We start from the raw sequence: 7,773 nt of genomic DNA on the forward strand, positions 1-7,773 counted from the left end.
TCCAGGCGCTTTTGTATTTGGTTGGTTCACCAATAAATATTAAAACTACCCGAAAATGTACAAATTGTTTGTTTACTTTTATTTAAGTACCTAAAGATACAGAGTATAGATATAAGCTAGTTATAGTAATCCTCTGTATATATCCATTATGTACATTGTCGTTGTAAATAAAGAATTTACCATTTGTGAAAGTTTTGATCTTGTTATGATTCTCGACTCCTAGTCCCTGATATATACATATGTACTAGACACGCTATCTAGAACAAATTATATACGCCATTTTCGGCGTTTGACGTCTGTCAATAAGCTAATGAATAAGCGTAGCTGCGTAGCTAGCCAGAGACGAAACTCTTATGACAAAATGTTCATTTTCTGCCTAAACGCACGCACTGTAATGAATCTAGATAAAATGTATTTATTTCCTTATAGCATCCAATATTCAAATCGCACTTATAGCAATATGTAGTACTCTTTAAATAGAATATAAACACTACAAAAAATTACGAGATATAGAGTAATATACCATTATTGTGTACATATTCTGCAAACAATAAGGTAGGTAATCATTAGAAATGAGACTCATTTATATCTTATAAGTAAGGAAGTGATATATCTATCAAACACTTGTTAATTGACTGTCCGATGTATTAACCTTTACCATTAACCTGCCCAAATGTTTAAAAGATTGCTTTAAGAAATGTAACAGAAATGTATTCTGTAACATTTCTTAAACTAGTTAATTATTATGACTTGATTTGATATCATTGTATATTGATAGTGGTCGCTAATGACCTTATTTGAGCGACCTTAAATAAATAAATTTAAAAAAAACCTACGTGTTACATCTGCGAAATGTAATCTATGCCCCAAAGAAAATGGCATACAACTGAGTGCATTTAATGTCGCGGTTCAAAAAAATCTAAAAACCTTAACACAATAGTTTCTTCGCAGTGGATTGTTATTGTATTGTTTTTTGATATTATTAGAATACATTTTCATAACGCACAAAGGCATTTTAAATTGCTATTTTTTAGTTTTCGTTATACGGGTGGCATCTCGCCAGCAGTCGGAGACGTACTAAAGGCAATAAAGTGCCGGCACTTCATTGAGGTGCGGAAACATTTTGCTACGATGCTGACTCTAGTACTATACCTCAATGCTCCTAGGGTATTTTACCCACAAGAATCGGAATGCACGGTTGTTAAAGATCATAGTAGAAGATCGAAACTTTAACAAATGGTTAAATCCGAATCGGCCTTTTAAAATCACGCTTTTAATGGTTCCTCTGCGGTAGTGATGTGCCGCCGAGAAATTACGCTCTTACCCTAATTCTCATTACTGAAAATTACCGTAAATTACCGTAATTTACGTAACTTACCCATGATATACATGTATATATGTATATTAAATTAAGATTGAATTTTGCTTACAACTTTTGTGGTTTTAAAATATTTATAATATGCTCTTTACGTTATTATTATTTAGTAAAGTAATGCTATCTGACGCGTGGTTGAATGGTATAATTTATAGTCTTATTTCTTTTCTTATACCACGTCGGCGGCAAACAAGCATACGGCCCGCCTGATAGTAAGCAGTCACCGTAGCCTATGTACGCCTGCAACTCCAGTGGAGTTACATGCGCGTTGCCAACGCTAACAACCCTCCCTCCCCTCGTTGAGCTCTGGCAACGTTACTCACCGGCAGGAACACAACACTATGAGTAGGGTATTTCGCTTTATATTAGTCCCAGCTCTATCTGGGCTTTCTTGTACGGCGGAACCAAAGCGCTTTATACAAATACGTTTATTTCATTACTTTTTATAGCAGTTCATAGATATATAGGTTAGTTAGGTAAGTAATCCATCTTGGGTATAAAGAGCAGGTAATTATTTATCTCAATACTGTGCAACAATTTGATTGTGTACGTAATAAAAAAAGGTGCGGATAAATTGAAGAGATATTATTTAACGAATCATACAAATGACATAGAAATTTTCAGGAGAAAATTTTATAGATAACAATAGTTTTTTACGGAGTAGTAAACACTGAAATAGAATAATAAATAACATATGTTTCATGAAGTATAGTATATGTAGTAAGTGTAGTATTTACCTAACAAATAAAAAGTTATGAACGCATCCCTCACCGGGCTGGTCACATGTAATTCCTTTTGATGATTCATATACAACTTTTTAAGCTTAGATTTGAACCGTTGGATACTCTTAACCACGCTCACAGGTGGGGGAATATCATTCCAACACTAGTGGCGGCGTAGCGGAAAGACCCCCTGAACGCGGCCGCATGATACTCGGGCGGTACCAGCAGTAGCGCGTGGAGGCCCGCGACAGCCGCCGCAGCCGGAAGGCGGAAGCGGCCCCTCATACCCCCCTGACGGGGGGTATCGACAGACATCCAGTCCAGCGCGTGGAGGGCACGCCGGAATCGGCCGCGGGTTAACATCCCTCTCGATATTGAACTCCCATGTGTTGGAAGGTCTTCGTCTTCCCAGGAATGGTGTGAGGATATTGTATTATATTGTAACACAGGCAGGTTTCCGTAACTCGACAACGGGCGTCTATTTACGGTAATTTTGGTAATAAAGCAGTTCCTTTCGGAAGATTTTTTTGATAATACGAGTATCAATATAGATTATCTACCTAAATAAAATCAATGATGTATAAAGTTAAAAAATATGAAAACTTAGTCAACTTTCCCGATAATTACCCGTTCGGAGAACGTTACCGCGTAAATAACCCGAAAATTCTCGTAATTTACGGTAACGTGAAACACTCGGTATACGTAAAAATTATGCTCCGCAATCTCGTCGCGCTCTCAAGACGAAATTTTAATCTGTTAAGGATTAATACTGTATTTACTGTGAAAATAGCTTTTCAAATACCACATCATATATGATATATTTTTAGAAGCTAAGAATGGGTATAGTAAGTTCTCCTTAGACGATAGACATATACTTACCTACCATTGTGGACTTTTCTGGAGACCAATAAGAGAGAGACAATCCCACCATGCATTGTGTTGTTAAGATGCATTTTTGTACATACCTATCTCATACGGAGTAGGCAACGTTTTCGATTAAAGCTTCTAGACAGCGTGATTTTTTCCGACATCATTAGCAAACCAATTTCGACCAATTTATACAAAACCTTCACAAATTATACACTTAAACTTTTCCCGCATGAAAATCCGTTCAGTAGTTGTTGAGTTTATCGCGACATACATACAGGCAGACAGACCCTGCGAAGGACTTTGTTTTATAAGGTGTATCTAGGTATGTTTGTATGTATGTATGTATGTCCATTCCTAGCTTGCACAATGCATCTTTTTTTGTAATTACCTAGTTTACCTACCAATATTTTTCGATTTTAGTTATGACATTTCTAACTATTTAACTTAACGAGCTTAAGATTAGAGTACTCTAATTAGTATAGATTAACTTTACAACCCTTAATTAATCCAAATCGTCAAGCTGTCGCAATGAAAGCTGCCGAAACGGCTGTAAATTACTTAAATACTGGAACAAAGATATAAAAGAGGGGATATATTTTCGCACGTTTACTTACGTATGCGTATATATAGTCAATTTTTTTATCCCGTAGACTAAAATGACATTTCATGTGTTGCTGTTTTTTTACGTCTTATAAATAGTGATGTGCTACAACCGGTGCTAACCGAAAATAAACTATTGGGAGTTACTTATATACATTTTGAGGCATTTAGAAAGTTTGTATCCAGATCTAAACACAATATTTCTAATATTTAAAAGCGATTTTATTGTAAGATTAACAGTCACCTCGAAGCTCATAATGCAATTTTTAAATGTTTGAGTGGATTAGTAGTGAGTAGATTTCATTTATTGTTTACTTCATATCATGTAGTGAGTAGATTTCATTAATTGTTTATTTTGGATCTAAAATTAATTTAATATTTATCGGTTATTCACAAACCGAAATCAAAGATCAGCACTATTTGTTTTAAGCTGGTCACATTTCTGCGTTTGACATTAAATGTTTGACAACAAATTTTGTGGTTGTCATTTTAGTCTTTAATCTCATCGTCTATATTTACAGGGGTGGCATATAACACGAGCAAATAACTTAACATAGATTATACTCCTCAAAAGGTCACATTTTTTTTCAATAAACTCGAGCCTTGGCTTACCGTGGGACTTAGTAAATTTGTGTAAGAATGTCCCTATGATATTTATTTATTTAATAACTTAATAAATTATGAAGCATTTCTTCCTATTTTCTCATAGTAAATGCTGAGGCTTTCTCTTACAGCAACCTCACCTGGCAAAAAACAGCACAGAGACACAGCCGAGAAAAACATCTAAAATACGACAGAGCAACAGAGGACCTACGAGCCCTTTACGCCACTAGTCATCTCATGCGATGGAGCGGTAGGGACTGAATACAATAGTTTCTTAAAAAAACAGCATCAAAGTTATATGATAAATGGGGAAAAGCGTATTCACAAATTATTTTTTGGCTGAAAGTTAAAATTCAAATTTCCGTAATTATAGCTGTCACCATAAGAGTTAGAGGCACAAGACACATTAAAGCTTTTGAGTGCGAAGATGGCGCACGTTTATGTATATTGTATCTTACTTTAATTACATAACATTTCTTCCTATTTTTCATGCAAATTAAATAGGACTTCAATGTACGCTGCCATCAGTGTAATTAACGTTGCGTGTGACGCTTTAAACATAACAAAATTCGAAATACATAGCGTCTTCGAATAAACTTTAAAGTATGCTAAAAATCGAAAAACAAGTTATTTTTAAAAAAGCTGAACGAATGTTGGTCAGACTGCAGAGTTTTTATTGATAGTTTAATGTTTTGCTCGTGTTATAGGCTACACCCGGTATATGCTTGAACTAGCTCCTAAAAAATACTCGCTATTTCTTTCCACTAATCGATACGATTATGTTAATGCAATTATGTTAATGTTAAATCTTCTCCAAGAAACATTAGGCCTTATACTCGTCTGTCGTATAAAATATCCATAAAATTGAATAGGTATTAAATATTTTTTGTTTCCTTTCAGTAAAATTAGCTAACTTAAGTATTAAGGCACTTTCTCTCGGGTCTATATTTTTTTCCACACTGTTTAAGGAGGTCAAGGACATTACTATGTCATATTTGGCAATGTCATATGTGATCACCTAGACGCGACTGATTCTACTTTATTAATAATGTACGTGATCGGTTCGACGAAATATACAGGGGCCTATTTGACTCGAGGAAGTGACAGGTGTTATTATGTGATAATATCAATGTCATGACTGACTTGTCAATATTTACAGTTCGATATATCCCCTTATCACAAATGCAATGCAGTAGGGCTATTATGGTCGGTGTTTTATCATCTGTCATCATGCCTGTTACGTTCTAACAAGGTAACAAGTATGCAAGTGCGAGAGTGACGCATAATATGATAAGTGATAAAAATGCGACCATGATACCGCCGCAGGTGTTTTCTATGTATATACGTAGGTATGTATTGATCTATAATCGAATGTATATCGTCGCCTAGTGCCCATAGAACAAGATTTGCTTAGTTTGGGGCTATGTCGATCTGTGTAAGACTGTCGCCAAATATATTTAAAAAAAAAAACTTTATTTTTGCGGCGCCCGTTACAGATAGAATACTTGTATTCAGTAGGTAGGTATTAGACTCAGATAAGAAAAACGTGACATATATGTAGGTATCCGTGTTGTTAACTTTTATTGCATTGTTTACAGAAGGATTTTTTTTCTGAAATATGTTTGATCCAGTACATTTATTCAAGAAATGAATCAAACGAAAAAGGATTGCGCATGGTTACTATCCTCAGACAAGAAGGAACTGGGAAGAAGCATATTATTTTTTTGTCATAAAACAGTGAAGAAAAGGCACCGACCCAGCTTGTGTAGGGTTTTCTACCAAAACGCTGGTATTCTGCCGTGACCTGACAGTTTTTGCCAAGATCAGAGGCCCTACTGCGAAAAACCAAAATTAAAAATTCTTTATCTCTCTCTCTAGCGCTCGAATATACAAGGGAGAACACTTGAATAATATTAACAATTCTGAGTAATCATTAACGCCAATAAAATTATAAAAACTGCTCTCAAATCTTTATATCTCTGGTTACAAATAAGTTAAAGTTAATGCACAATTAAAAGGAACGAGCATTACGTTATATTTATACAGAAAGCGAATTAATATTTTTAGTGGCGGACGCCGACTTCAACTAATTTAGCAAATTTAATTACGTTAAAACCAGCCTTTTCGCCCAACATTATGCTTATAGCTACTTTCTCAGAAAGCTACGAAAGTTTCTAAAGAAATTCGCATTTACCCGTTTTTTCTTTCTAATATAGTAATTTAGCCTGCTATGTTAATGGCAAACCCTTTATTAATTTCTAAACCTAATTAGCTTGGTATGGCTATAAATTACGAATATAATATACTTATTTGCTAATTACAAACTGGTTTGCTAAACTATGGGTATTTGGACAAGATCTGTACTTTCATAAATCACGTTAAAATTTACAAATTCGAGTACCAATATGTGACATTATATATGAAAAACCCCAATAAGCCCAAAAATGAACTTTATTGTCAATGGCGCTCCCGCCATTATAAACAATGCTCCGACAAATACAAAAACAGGTGCGCCCACACATGGAATAGGTACTGTTCTCTTCTATGGGCAGGGGCACCCTAGTACCAGCTTCTCCCTCTGGACCACATCCAACGAAGAGTGACTCGAATTGTCGACTGCCAGCGTATTTCGGATTGGTTTGACTCCTTGGCACTGCGTGGAGATGTGGCCTCGCTCTGCATTTTCTATCGCATACTCGTATATAACGGGGAGTGCTCCGAGGAATTGTTCGGATTAATCCCTGCCGCATCTTTTCGCCATCGCCCTACACGACAACATTTCCATGCATCTTCGTGACACTTAGATGGTTGGCAGTCCTCAACTGTGCAGAAACTTCCTGCCTCGCACAGCTAAACTGTGGAAAGAACTGTTACCTGTGGTATTTCCGGACCAATACGACCATTTGAAGGTATAATAGAATGTTAAGTATGATTAAAATTATAGAATTATCTCAGAAATCAGAAATCATGATTTCTGATTTCTTAGAATTATCTATAAAAAGGGCTATTGTCGATGGCGCTTGTTATTATGATATAGGGGACAAACGAGTATACGGATCACCTGATGGTAAGCGATTACCACCGCCCATGGACACCCGCAATAGCAAGTGCATTTCCAGCATAAGTCCTACAAAGTTAATAGTCCTGCAATAAGTTAAATTATAGGAATGGCCAACTGGATTGTTTACACAACGACACAAACTGGCACCTTCTTCTTCTTCCTAACGTTTATCCCAGCTTATTGCCACGGCTTATGGGAGCCTGGCTTCCGCTTGGTAACTAATCCCCAAATATAGCGTAGGCACAAATTTTTACGAAAACAACTACCATATGACCTTTCAACCCCGAGGGAAAACTAGGATTACTCCGGTTTCCTCACGATGATTTCCTTCACCGAAAAGCGACTGGTAAAGGATATAAATACGAGTATAAGATCCGAAAAACTTATTGGTACGAGCCGGGGTTTAAATCCGCCTCCAGATTGAAAGTAGCATGCTCTAACCGATAGGCTACCAACGCTTTTTCTGCAAACCGGCATCATGCATTAAATTAACACCAGCCTGAGGAATATGAATAAATCTAGGAAAATATCAAATCCGTTTC

Source organism: Cydia pomonella, chromosome 20, assembly GCF_033807575.1.
Source record: "Cydia pomonella isolate Wapato2018A chromosome 20, ilCydPomo1, whole genome shotgun sequence".
NCBI classification, from domain to species: domain Eukaryota; kingdom Metazoa; phylum Arthropoda; class Insecta; order Lepidoptera; family Tortricidae; genus Cydia; species Cydia pomonella.